The sequence below is a fragment of the Mus pahari genome, chromosome 3 (genome assembly GCF_900095145.1).
Source record: "Mus pahari chromosome 3, PAHARI_EIJ_v1.1, whole genome shotgun sequence".
Classification (NCBI taxonomy): domain Eukaryota; kingdom Metazoa; phylum Chordata; class Mammalia; order Rodentia; family Muridae; genus Mus; species Mus pahari.
In genome coordinates, this window is record NC_034592.1 from 46,098,002 (window position 1) to 46,112,475 (window position 14,474).

The 14,474-nt window shown below is 45.6% G+C and overlaps 1 protein-coding gene across 2 annotated transcripts in view; it reads left to right on the forward strand.

The window, feature by feature from the left end:
• The first annotated feature begins 5,678 nt into the window (after positions 1–5,678).
• Positions 5,679–14,474, forward strand: part of Tanc1 (tetratricopeptide repeat, ankyrin repeat and coiled-coil containing 1) — a 233,173-nt gene continuing 224,377 nt past the window's right edge. For both annotated transcript variants that reach the window (XM_029536846.1, XM_021192512.2), the window contains exon 1: positions 5,679–5,812. The gene's annotated coding sequence lies outside the window, so the exon portion shown is untranslated. The remainder of the gene's footprint in view (positions 5,813–14,474) is intronic.

The window sequence follows — 14,474 nt, forward strand, 5'->3', positions numbered from 1 at the left end:
TCCAGTTCTATCTAATTGATTATCTTCATCAGTAATACCAGCAGCCTTCATCCATTTCAAGGTTGGGTTGTGTGACCGTCAAGGTGGGAACAGCAAACTGATCATTAAAGTTGCATTTCTATTTTTGGCTGAGTGCTCTATATGTATGACCTTTCGAACCCTCCTTTCCTGCCTTTCTTTTCTTTTTCCTTTCTTCCTTTTTTGAGCAAGCTCTTCCTGTCTAGCTCAGGTTTGACTTCACATCTCAGTTCTCTCGGCTTAACCTCCAGGTGTGTTTTGTTTGTTTGTTTGTTTGTTTTGTTTTGCTTGTTTGTTTGTTTTGTGTCACTATTGCTCAGTAACACAAGGCAGTTAAAGTCGCAGGCTGGCCTCAAACATGGCTGCTCTTCCGCTTTAGCCTTCCAAATGCTTGTCTTGTAAATGAAGACCACCAGGGTCAGGTGCAAACCAGATTCGCTTAACACCTGCTCTTCTAAAACTGTAGAGGTTCAAGTTCATGATCTCCCTAGCTAGCATTTAGGCTTGCTGTTTGAGAGGACCGGAAGGACAGTCATCGATAAGGAGTAGAAAGAAGATAGTAGGCTCTTGCAGACATCTCCAGCTAGGATTTCTTACAGGAAGCATTTCCTCTACATTAATCTATTATTTAAGAATTTCCGGGCTGGTGAGATGGCTCAGCGGGTAGGAGCACCCGACTGCTCATCCAAAGGTCAAGAGTTCAAATCCCAGCAACCACATGGTGGCTCACAACCATCCTTAACAAGATCTGACTCACTCTTCTGGAGTGTCTGAAGACAGCTAGAGTGTACTTACATATAATAAATAAATAAATCTTAAAAAAAAAAAAAAAAAAAAAAAAAAAAGAATTTCCAAGCCAAAGACTGGGTGTGTTCGTGCATGTCTTTAATCTCAGCCAAGCCACGCAGGTCTCTGTGAGTTCCAGGACAGCCAGAGCTACACAGTGAGACCCTGTCACCAAAATAAAACAAAACAAACAAGAAAAAAGAATTTCCTGGCTAGGTGTGGTGATGCCTTTGATCCCAGCACCTGGGAGACAGAGACAGAGGCAGATGGCTCTTGTAGAGGTCAGTCTGGTCTACATAGGGGGTTCAAGGCCAGTCAGGGCTATATGATGAGACCCTGTCTCAAAACAAACAAACAAACAAACACAAACAAACATACAATCCATATGTTGATTTGCACAAAATGAGGTACATCAGTATAGGATGTATACTGTACTTTTTTTTTCTCTTTAATGTTAACATGAGAGAAAAATCTTATTTTCGTACATGGTTCCTGCATGCTACTGTTTTTAGGCACTCTTCCTCAGAGTGCACACGCGGGCATTCTGCATTGTTCTGATTATTCCAAGTATACTGGTTTCCGGTAACAAGACAGGAAAAGCACCTGTCTATTAACTAAAAATGATCTTTACAGATTACTTTCCAATTTATTAAAATGTACAAATCTTATCTTATTTATTCTTCAAATAGACCTGTCTGGCACGGATTCTACCTTCTTCTTATTTTGTAGACTAGGACCCCAGGCCAAAAGACTAGATGAATTGTCCTTAATCACAAACACTGCAAAAACCAGGTCAGGAACCTAGATGCTTGATTCTGACTTCACTGCTGGTTCTTACAATGCTTGGCAGAAAGGGGAAGCCATATTCCTAAGGAGGAGATGTAAACTATACCTTTAATACTAAAAATTAACAGGATTCACACGATCATAAGAGGATGCACCAAATGTTAGTTGGAGTGGTGCCCAACTGTGTTACCTCACCTTTTCTGAAAAAGAATTCTGTTTCTGTCTTCAGATCATGTCACAATCAGAAGACTTGAATAAATCTACCTTTATTAGTCAGATAGTGTGATAATGTACTGCTGTAATGCCAGCACTGGGGAGGTTGAGGCAGGAGAAGCTGATATTGAAGGCCAGCCTAGATTATATAGCAGCAGCAACAACAATAGCAACACAATTAGTCACACTGAATGGTATCTTAAGCCAGACTTCTCCAGGACTTCAGCTAGTCTCAAATTCTTATTACATTTATTTATTTACTCTCGGAGAACAGCGTGTGGGAGGTGGTTCTCTTCCTCTACTCTGTGGGTCCCAGAGATCCACCGCAGGTCACCAAGTTCAGTGGCAGATATCTTTACCAGCTGAGCCATCTCTCCAACTCCATTCCCATATCTTATATGGCAACGTAAACCCCTAAATCTCTTTACCCTATTCTCTCCCCTCACTGGATTTCTTATCAGCTTAAATAATTCACTTCCTACCCCATATTGGCCGAGTTCCTACAACATTGCAGGGCATGCACTACACCCGGGGGGTTTATCTGTCTTGTGACTCCTTTAATTTGATGGCCTGGAGAACTGAGCCCAGCAATGGATTTCTGTATCCCCGGACGCCTGTTTGCCATCAGCCCTTATGACCATGGTGTTAGCAAACATGTGTGACTATGGGTCACTGCACATGGAGGGACTCTATAGGAGTATCTCATTTCATTGCTTTTTCCCGACTGATTTCCAACTATACCCAATTTATTTTATTATTCCCCAGTGTCTTTATATTTTTTTCTTTCTCAGAATGTTAAAAAGCAGAGGGGAAACGAATTAACTGAGGGAGAAGAGTGAGTTCTGTGAATATTAAAAAGAGCCATCCTAAGAAGTGTGTGCTTAAGTTTGGATTTCTTACCTTATTAAGTTTTAAAGTTTCATCTTGGCTTTTGTATTTAAGTTTTAAAACTTAAAACTTTTTACTTCTCACTGTGTGTTCTATACTACACATACCATAATAAACACTGGCCAGGATCCTAACTTAGAACTGATTTAAAATAGAAGTCCTTAGGAATCTGACCAAGGGGGCGTACACTAACACTCACAAAGCACATTCTTTTCTCATGCCTTCCTCAGTCCATTGCCCTGGGCAGTAAATTGTACGGTAAAATAACCAGTTTAATATTAATACTTGCTGTTTTCTTTCGGTCTGCTGAGAAAAAGCTACATTGTTGGCAAAGTGACAGAAACTTTAAAAATGGAACCCAGTATATCACAAGTATATTTAAGGAATGTGTGTGCCACATAATATCTATGCAATCGACTGTTTCTCTCTCTCTCTCTCTCTCTCTCTCTCTCTCTCTCTCTCTCTCTCTCTCTCTCTCTCTCATTGTTATAAACATACAGGGAATTAGTGAACTTTTAAAACTGGGTTTGTGGAGAGAGACCCAAGAAAAGCAAGCTGTGACTCTTGAGCTTCCGGAAATACAAAGTTGGCGAACAAACAACTAGAAGCGCCTTTTATTATTTTATTTTTAAGGGAAAAGCAGATTTTAAGTACAAAAATCCATTGTTTGTACCTGTGTTCAGCTAATACCTTACATATTAAGTTGCTTAGAAAAGTCTTCGGTTGTCCTTACACAACAGATCTTCATGAGCCCCTCCCCCGCTTCTCACTCACGATTTTTTTTTTTTTACTCTGTTTATGTTTGGCCTTGACTTTTCTAACATGTATCATTTTCACCCACAGCTTAAGACACCTTTGATGTTGGTAGTACTACAAACTGTATATAATAGTAGCCATTTAAAGCAAGAGATCTGATTGTGCTTAATGACATGTAGTTGGGATTATATAAATACTACAGGAAGGAGGGGAAACAGGGTCCTTCTGTGTACACACTTTAGATTGCTAGCTCTCTGCCTGTGTAGAATGTTAAGTGTCCCCAAACAGGCGGTGGTGAGATTACTTCAGTGACCTTGATTTCTGAAACTATAAAACCAAATCCTTTCAACCCAAACTAAAGGTGATGCAAGAAATTAGCACACTTATTTTCTGTGCTTTTTCTACTTGTTGCTTGAAGCAAGTTTGAAGGTAGAGAGGAAGAAACTTAATTGCCCTCAAAGCTCAGTTTAAGCAATTTTATTAAAGTTTGGAAAGATAACTAAGGATAGTCCAAGAAGAATCTACAAACATTCATGAATTTCATCCACTATTGACCCATTTAAACCACTATAAACAAGCCAGAAGCAGGACCTGGACCTGCTTACGTCTTTAGGAGTTTCTCTTACATCTTAGTATTTCAGACTGGACCACTGGGTTTTTGTCTTTTGTTTGGGTCATTGTCTCATCGATGTAGCCTGACTTTGTTATCCGTGGTTGAAAGACTGGTCAGTTTTACACACTGTATTTCAAGAGAAGTTAATCAAACACCATCCTGGTTTTCAACAACCGGGCATTGGAGGTGGAGGGGATGTCTATGACCTTCCCAGTTTACCAGGAGCCCTTATTTTCTTTGAATATTCATGTCATGCTTGGCCTGAGTAAAGGCTGGGATATGTTTGCTGCATTCTTATAAATATAGTGATAATCAATCAGGCCTTTGACTCTACGCGTGAAAAATACCCACCACATTAGAATCATCTTTTATTTATTATGGAGAGATAGATTGAGCGGCCTTTTGCTTCCCGTCGCTTTTCACAGGAACTTTAAATGCAAACACCATTCTTGCAGCTATCTTTATATTGGGAAGCTCTACGTGAGGTTGAAGTTTTTATAGGGAAAGTTGTTTAAAACACAGTTGTCTTTAAAGGCGGGTTTGCCACAGCAAAGGTTAGGGGTTGCCAATAAACCCATTTATAGCAACTTCTGTATTCTTCACTCTCCTTACACGGATGGGCGGCCTGTGTGCAATTTCTGTTGGAATTTCTAGTTGATCCTTCTACAAAGAAAGGGGGTCCAAAGGGCTTTGGGAATAGAGAGGGCTGAGCCTTCTACATATAAATTGGCTGCCTGGATTCCTGGGAGGTTGTGGAGGACCCAGGACCCCCAGTTCCTTAGGGCATTTTCAAACTTTTGTCCTTTCGGGAATAACAAAACATTTTGGGAACTAGGGAGTTTAATTTACTGCCACGAGCCTACTTAATAATAGCATCTTTGTCTGTTCTCCCTTCAGGACTCCTCCTCCTGACCAGGAAGCTAGCCGCTGGCCAGTGTACTTAGCCCAGACAGTACCTCCAGCCACAGAGTTCCAGGAGGGAGGACTGTCCCTGACTCTGGGCGGTCAGTGGTCCCCCGAACACCCCCAGCTTAACTTTCCAGAAAGAAAAAGGTGCAATGGGCGAGATGCACTTTCCATCTTTCTCAGCTCATTTTGGAACAAGAAAGTGTATTTGTTTGTGTTTAGTTAAGACAGGGGAAGAAAAGCCAACAAAGCCACCCTAAGGCATCCGCGGAAACTTCAGCTTGGCTAATTGCTCCCATATGTCCTCCTCGGATGCTTTCACAGAGCAGCGTAGACCGAAGGCCGGGCCACTTTACCGATTCTAAAACGGCTAAAAAAAAAGGAGGAGAGGGCTAATCACACTTCTGATCCTGTCCCACAGGGGTCCAGGCGAGGCCCCAGGGGAGCAACCTTCCCCGGGAAAGCTTAGCTTCCCGCAGAGAACATGCTGGGTGAGGAGGGGCGAAGGCGCCGGGCGGAAAGTTGGCGTGCCGCGCCCCAGCGGGTCCCAGAGCCGGGGCAGCTCCGGTCGGGAGGGGCGCGGGAGGCGCAGCCCCGGCGGGCGCGCACAGGGAAGGTGCCTTCCGGAACACGCGCAAGGGCGGGGACTCGCGCTGCCAATGAGGTCCCGGTGTGGGCCGAGCGAGGCGCGGGGACGGGCCGGAGCGCTGCCTCCGCGGTGGCAGCTGCGGGAGCCCGGCTCGGGAGCCGCAGGAGCCGCAGCCGTCAAGCGCCCAGCCCGCCGCGCCCCGAGGCTCGGCCCCCGGGGGTGGGAACCGCACCGAAAGCTGGAAACTTTCCTGGCAGGTAACTCTCCCTGCCGGGGCGCCGCTGCCGGCCCCCGGGAGTCCGCAGCCGGCTCCGATGCCGGAGCCGGCGGGGAAGGAAGGGTCCCGGAGAACAGCCTGGGTAACGAGAGCGAGGCTGGTGGGAAAGTTTCGGGACGCCCCCCTTCTCCGCCGGGCCCAGCGGGAGCTTTCCCGGAATAGGCGCGGGCACGCCGGAGCTCCTGGCCTGGGGCTAGGCGCTGCCCGGGAGTCGGTGCAGGCCGTTTCCTGAGCTCCCGGAGGAACGGGTTGCAGCAGAGCCGGGCTAGGGGGACATTGGGATCACGCGGCGCGCAGGACTTTCCCAGCCGGCCCTTGCCCGCCTCTTCGGTCCCTTGGCTAGACAGGGCCTGGGCTGCGCGGGCACCTGGGTGGGGGGAGTAGGGGGACGGGCAGGCGGGGCGCCTGGCACCGCGGGGTCTTGAGTGTCGCCAAGTTCCCGGGAGAACTTCAGCGGGGGTAAATCGTATCGCCCACCGTGAGCTGAAAGTGTGTGCTTCGCTCCTGCAGGCTGCGGCTCGCAGATGCAAGCCAATTTCTTTCCCTGGCGGTGTTGGTGTTAGGGTGATGATTTGGGATTAGACCTTGAGGATTTCTTTTTTCTCTTTTAGTAGTGCCAGCTAAATGAAGGGTCGTGTCAAGTTTGCGAGTCCCCTTGTCCTTGGGCGACGAGTAATTACTTTGGAGGCATTATGGGGATTCAGGTTCTTCCTGGAGGACTTTTGGGTGTGTGTGGGGGGGCCCCCCGGGCTCGGCGCGGCCGCTTTCCGGAACGGCTGGCGGGGAAGGAAGCCCTGGGCATTGTGTAGCGTGTTTGCAGACAGCAAGATTTCTGGACTGGCGTTCCCAAAACTTACTTGATTTATTGTGTAAAGACTCCGGGAGGAAATGCGGCCATGGCCAGGTAGAAGAAACGCGGCGCCGCGGCCGAGGGCAGAGGACGCCGAGCTGTGACAGTCTTCTTCAGGCTACCTCGGCTCCGGCTTGGCAGCCCCAGGTCCTTGTGCCTGGAGTAGTGGGACCGGTCTGAGTAATACAGCTTCCTGCAGAGTGAACTCAGGGAGGTGAGGCGAGCGCCTTCATCTTGAACTTGACCCCCGGAGTAGCGTCCTGGCGGGTTAAAAGGTAAAGGCAGGCTGAGTCTTAACCTGTAAAGGAGCTCAGACTCCGCTAGCTCCTGGTTTAAGACCTTTCAGGAAAGGGCTCAGGGTGGCTGAGGTCGCGAACTCTGGAAATGCCAGACTCACCAAACGACCGAAGTTAGTGTGCCAGGGGAGGGAAGAAGAAACCTGGTTGGCTGGCACAGAGGGTTGGTTTTTCTTTGTGGTGAAAAAGAAGGGAGTCTTGCGTCTCTGCTTACACCAGATCCGCTACTCCCCTCCACCCACACCCCCTTCCTGGGTCATCCTTATCCTGCCAGGCTGGCACTCCTGGGATGGGGGAGGGAGGAAGAGAAGAAAGCTGCTTCTCTGGGCAGCCCGGAGGTATTTCAGATCTGCTACTGGGAAGAGTCCTGGATTTTAACAGCTGCTTTTTGATTGCTGGGAATGAAAGAATTTATGAGCGCCTGAGAGGTGCTCATTATGGTACTGTTCTGAGTGTTTTGCTCATCTGGGCTACTTAAAGAGCTCACAGGGACTTCCTTACAATCTGCAAAGTCTGTGTCAGCTGGAATGCTTGTGGGTGTCAATCAAAAAGCGTCATAAATAGATCTTGGTGCTTTTACAATGAAAAGCATGCCAAGCAAAGGAAGTTTGGAGTGTGACTGCATTCGAGACTCCTTCGGAGACCTTTTCTCCCCCCCTCCCCCCCAGGCTTCCCGACTGCTGTGATTGGACAGTGAGGGATGGGAAATAGTGTCATTGATTTTGGTGGGGGTGGGAAAGTCCAGAAATAAATTTAAGGCCACTTCCGTGTTTCTCTCTTGCAATTCTCGTGCCACAAACTTAACTTTTTGCTGGAACTCCAAAGTATTGATTTTCTTGCTTTTTTGGTTTAACCACCAGAATGTCTAAATGAACATAATTCATGTTCATCGTGGAGCTAAAACATAACTGATTCGTAGTCAGCCCTTTTCTGCTTCCCATGACAGCCAGAAGAACATTTTGTCTCTTTAACCACATGCAATTTATTCGATGCCATAGTCGGGTTTTGATGCCTGGTGATCGAGGGCACAGTTTTAGAGACAATGGAATTACTTTGACTAAATCATCCATTTTTAGACAACTTCTTTTCTGGGTTGCTGATTAATTCTTTATCTCCCAGAGAACATTAAAAGCCCTGTCCCTGGGCTAGTAGAGCTATAATCCATATTATAATGAGGTTTGCCAGAATAGCTGGGAGGGAGGGAGGTCTGTTTTCACCAGGCATTTCAAACTCAATAGTAAAGATTTTTATTTCTGTTAGGTCAAGAATTTCCTAGTTAGAAAAATGGGTTTATGCTCCTGTCCAACATATATGAGGCCTTGTTGAGGGAAGAACAAACTTTTTTTTTTTTCTTTTCAAGACAGGGTTTCTCTGTGTAGCCCTGGCTGTCCTGGAACTCACTTTGCAGACCAGGCTGGCCTCAAACTCAGAAATCCGCCTGCCTCTGCCTCCCAAGTGCTGGGATTAAAGGCGTGCGCCACCCACACGCCCGGCTCAAACTTTTATTTTTATCATGGAACCTTTAGTTTTAACTTGTAATTTATGGGAATAAATGTGTAGAGACAAGCACGAGTGTTTGTGAATTAAATTATAGACACACACACACACACACACACACACACACACACACAGGGGAATTGTGTTAGTCTCTAGAATGGGTTTGTTCTGAACTGGGCTTTTGTTTATTTGTGTGTGAGTTTGTTTGAGCCAGGGCCTCACTGTATAGACCAGGCTGCCCTCAGTCTCACAGAGGTCAGCTTGCCTCTGCTTCTCGGGCACTGGGGTTCAAGCTCTGCACCACCAAACCTGGCTCTGAGCTGTCTTTTAAATGCTTGTCTTAGGTGTAAAACGACCCCTCCCCCAGTTTACAGAAGTGTTTGGTCTATAGGGCTGTGATGTCTTTGTGGGATTTAGTTTCTTCATGTTCATCCCCAAAATAGAAGAATCCCATTGCACCCTTGTGGCTGCAAGAGTTGGGGAAATCTAGGAATTTTGGAACCTGTGCTGTTAGAACAGTGTGACAGCAATCATAAAGGGCTTCACTGCATATTTTATCCCCAAACCTCTCAGTCGAGGAAGCCAGGGCCCAGGAAGTTAGATCAGTTGGCCTGATGTCACCTGTGACATCGAACTTAAGCCCAGCAGGTCCCTGACTCCCCATCCCTTGCCCTCTATCTCTTTTGATTCATGTAAGTCACCTGTGAACTTGCTAAAGCCTGACAAACAACACGTGGCCGTTTCTCACAGTGTTTCATTTATGGTTATTTTGGTTCCAGAACCCTGGGGTTTATATCTCTGCTTTGACAGGATGGATTAAAAACAGCTCTCTAATAATGATAACTAAATGTTCCCTGTAGGGGAGTTTCAGAAAGTCACATACTTCCAACTAATCATTTGTTTTCTTTCCCTCCCTTTCTTTCTTTCTTTCTTTCTTTCTTTCTTTCTTTCTTTCTTTCTTTCTTTCTTTCTTTCTTTCCAAGTAGGCTTCAGGGTCTAACATGATTTATAGTTCAGATGTCTATCAACTTAAACATAAGGATAAGAACACCATTTACCTCTCACCTTGGCTTCTGTCAGGCTAAGCATGAAGCCTGTCTGACTATCCCTTTCTTGGAATCCTGAGCCCTTCCTACCAACAAGTGCATAGATCGATTGTGGGCCACTTCCCGTGCCACACAGGTCTCCTTTTATGCTCCTGGTTAAGGGGTGAGCAGGTGGTAGGCTGCAGTGATCCGTTTCCACTGTTTGCTGTGTTCCTGTCTGCCAGTTTAGGAGTGCTAAGTGTAGCTGTGCCCTCAGTCTGGAAACTGGGTTTTATTTGTCTTTTTGAGAGTGCTGATGACCAAATCTAGGTTTTCTGACATGCTGAACACATGTTGTACCACCGAACTCTACACCCCTGGCCTGTGAACTTTTAACAGGTTCAAAAAATGAGATCATATTCTAGGATACCGGTTTCTTCCTTACAGCTTCCATTTCACTTACCGTTTGATCTGTGTGCGTGCGTTCGTGGTGCACGTGGGTGCTTATGCCACTGCGCGTGGAGGTCAGGGGACAGCTTCTGGAGTTCTCTCTACTGTGGGACCTGGGACTTGAACTCAGGTTGTCAATCTTGCACAGCAAGCCCTTTGAACCACTGAGAAAGCTCTTTTATGATGAGGAACTTGTCCATGTAAGGCGTTTACTTATCTGTTGGTTTTGCCAGAAAGTCTTACTGTGTAACCTAGTTGTGATCTCCCTGCCTCAGCCTGCTGTGTGCTGCGGTTACAAGTATGGGGCTCACGTATGAGGCTTCAGACGCAGCTCTTAAAACTTACTCTTGGAACCGGGCGTGGTGGCGCACGCCTTTAATCCCGGCACTCGGGAGGCAGAGGCAGGTGGATTTCTGAGTTCGAGGCCAGCCTGGTCTACAGAGTGAGTTCCAGGACAGCCAGGGCTACACAGAGAAACCCTGTCTCGAAAAACCAAAAAAAAAAAAAAAACCAAAAAAAAGAAAACCTTACTCTTGGAGAGGGGTGGCTTTGCAAAGTAATAAATGGTGTTTAAACTCGGAAGATCTGTTAGTGTCTGTTGACTGTCTGGCCAGTCTGAAATTGTTGCCCTTTCCTTGAGAAAGGAACAGAAGAGGACACTGTGAAACATCATTTCCTAGTAGAGTTGAAAGGCTGTCACTGTTCCAAAAGGGGGACAGAAACAGAAAGTGGGATGAGCAGATTTCCTTGAAGAGGGCTCTTAGAAGCCTTATCATGCCGCTAGCGAAAGGAGTTCTGGTTTTGTGTGCCTCTGTTGCTGGTCAGCTGTCTTTGTAGAGTGAGTGTTGTCTTTAAGGGCTTCTGTGAGCGCCGGTGATCGAGGAGAATGTTCCAGAGAGAAGCATCCCATAGACAGAAGTATCAAGGGCAAGACAAATGTTACAGAGACAGAACACAGGCCATGGATTTCAGCTTGGAATTTTGCCATTAGCATGAGAGAATTTATTAGTTCTAAAGTCTCCCGGCTAATGTTCATTGTAGACAGATGTGAACCCAGAGTGTTCAGCCATTTAACATAGAACCACGGTGACTCAGCACTTTCTTTCCTTACCCAGCATACCTAGGGTCACACACCTGTGGTGGATTGGCTTAGTACCCCTGAGGGGTGGAGAAGAGTGGCAGAAACTGTCAACCGTGGGTGGCCTTTTTGCACAAAGGATGTACTGAAGCAAAGTGGCACATTAGGCGACACACAGTTTTGACACGTGAAAGACATGCAAATGAAGATGCATATATTATTGTGTTTGTGCAGTTTAGAGTCAGTATATGCTCACGTGACACACTTTTTCTTGTGTCCCTTGTCAGACATGCCTTCCCTGTGTTCATTCTTTGGCCCTGTTTTATTGACTGGTTACTAAATCCGTTGCCTATGTGTTACCATTACCAAATGATTGGTTTTGACCTTTGACATCTTTGGACAGCTATCAGAGGCCTTTGACTCAGACGGGGCACACATATTATGAAGTCGCTGTGGCCTTACACAACCTCTGGCTCCTTGTAGCTCCAAAACCTCCATCCGCAAGAAGCTGCCTCTTTGCTGTTAGCGCCCACCTGAGAGAAATGTAGAAAGAACCCAGACTGGCCAAAGAAGAGTTCCAGGTGGCAGACCCCATTAAACCCACAAGATGGGTCTGTGGGCCACCGTGTCCCACAGAGGAGGTTATTGTGGATGGAAGAGACAGGGAGTGAGAAAGCAAAAAAGAGCTGGCAAGCATAGCATAGATCTCTAGGAGTGGTATTGGCTGGCCTTAAAAGCATACCCAATGGCATAGGGTGTGAACATTCCTAATGTCTTCATGACATATGCTCCTGAAGTCTGGGAAGCCTAGACTTGGCCACATTCTACAGGGGTTTAGTCACTGTGTGTATAGCCATTTGTGTGAGGGGGGAGGGGTATTGAGTTACATCTAATAATTTGGAGCTGGTTATGGTTTCCATATAGTCTGTTAGGATCCTCTCTTACTGCCAGGCTTTGCTCTAAATTACTCGAGATCCATCACATCAATTATTAATGTTTATTGAGTACTTGCTGATGTGGAACTAGATGTGTGAATTTTTTAAAAAAAATCCATGGAAATAAAAGAAGAGTAGCTCTTCTCTCATTGTCCTAAACGCGCAGCGACAGTTATGCACAGAGCCACCTCCCGTGTCCTGGCCTCCCTTGCTTTTTGTGACATAGACTGACCACAGTTTATTTCTTTGGAATGAAACTGGCTTCTCAGTTGGATGGAGGTTCTGCCCAGAGTTAGGTTCATCCATGATCCGCTGTAAAAAGCTGTAAAAAGCTTACAGTATTACTTCCTACCCTTCCTACCATGATTCTGGCATTTATTTATTTATTTGATTGATTGATTGAGTTGTGGGGAGGACGTGAGGAAGGGGAGGTTTTCTCTGTGTAGCCCTGGCTGTCCAGGAACTTGCTCTGTAGACCAGGCTGGCCTGGAACTCACGGAGATCTGACTGCCTCTGCCTCCCAAGTGTTGGGATTAAGACCTGTGACGTCACCACCCAGCCACAAATCTGCTTTTGATAACTTTTCAGTCGACCGCTTATTCATGGGTTAGCTGGGAATGTCCCAGGGAGAGAGTCTTGAGTCAAGATAACTTTAGTATAACCGCACCTGCTGTCAGTGGCTGATTAACAAGCATGTTTCTGATATGGATTATGACTTGTAGATCTGCAGCATTCCATGAGGTTTGGAGGGGGTCTAACACACTACAGAGGTTGAAGGTACCCCAGACCGCAGTGACTTCTTCTCGGCTGCTGAATTAGCCAGCCCCAGAGCTATGCACCAGATTATCCAGGGTGGGAAAGAAGGAAAATCAGAGCTTTCTCAAGGGAAAAACCGAACCGTTTTACTAACGTTTGCGTATGGGTGGACACTGAGTGTGTATCTGCTCAGCACCTGTCACTTGCATTGTGTGAGGAGCATTTTATAACCTGGCGGAGTGGACTCTGGTACCCAGCTTGCCCTTCTTGCTTTAGATCAGTGGCTCTCAACCTTCTTAAATGCTGCAACCCTTTAATGCAGTTCCTCATGCTGAGGTGATCCCAGCCATAATAACATTATCTCATTGCTACGTCATAACAGTAATCTTGCTACTGTTATGAGTCATAATGCAAATATCTGACAGGCGACCCCTGTAGAAGGGTTGTTGGACACCAAAGGGGTCCGGACCCACAGATTGAGAACCACTGTGAATTGAAGGTTTAGATCATTTATGTTTAATTAAACTGGCTCACACAAAATGGAAGCCACTTTAAAAGGCTCTTGGAAAGAAAGTGTGGGAAGATGCTAATGGCACACATTAGGAGTAAAGATAATGAGACGGTCTGAAGGAGGAGAGTTTATTATAAAGTGGTTAGGAAACTGGCTTTGATAGGTTGGCACAAGATTTGCATATCAATTTATATTATTAATAAAAAGGAACTAAAATGCTGACTGAATCTAAGTCTCATTAGCTTCTTAGGAAAAGCCATATGTTATGTTCTCTGTATGTGGGATCTAGTAAATATTATATGCATATATATAAACAAATACCCATGTGGGTACAGTGTAACATGCAGAGAAGAACAAGAAAGGCTAAATGTTAGGAAATGAGGACCCACTGAATGCAGATGATGGCATGAGTTAGGAAAGGATGTGAAATCGCTTTCTAGTTCTCACTCTGTTGTAAATTGCTTATTTTTCATAGTATAAGTGCACAAAAATATATTCAATCCAGTAAATATAAATATAAAATTCAGTAAAATCCAGTGTGCATTCCAACGCCTCCATTCCAGATGGCCACTCTAAGCTGTGTGTGTGCTGGGGCATACTTGTAATCCCAGCATTTGGGAGGCAGAGACAGGCAGATCAGTGAGAGGCCAAACTGGTCTACGCAGTGAATTCCAGGATAGATAGCCAGGGCTTGGTAGAGAGGTCGGGTTTCATTGAGATGTACTTTGAGTCTGTGTGTGATGAATTTTTTTAAAAAAATAATTCTTTTTTTCTTTAAGAAGAAAGTCTTAAAGAATTTTTAATTTTTCTTATTTATTCTATTCATATGAATACACTGTAGCTTTTTTCAGACACACACCAGAAGAGGGCATCAGATCCCATTACAGATGGTTGTGAGCTACCATGTGGTTGCTGGGAATCGAACTCAGGACCTCTGGAAGAGCAGTCGGTGCTTTTGAGACAGGATCTCATTATATGCCTCTGGCTGTCCTTGAACTCATAGAGATCCACTTATCTCTGCCACCCGACTGCCTAGCCTGAACCTCATTCCACATATAATAATTGAGATCACAAAAGTGTTTATCTGTGCCTGGCTTACTTTTAACTTATTTAATATATTTACTACAGTGGCCACATGCATATGGTAAAAAAAATGATGAGATACTTTCCTTTTTATGGCTATATAATTCATCACTATGTGTGTGTGCGTATGTGTGTGTGTGTGTGTGTGTGTGTGTGTGTGT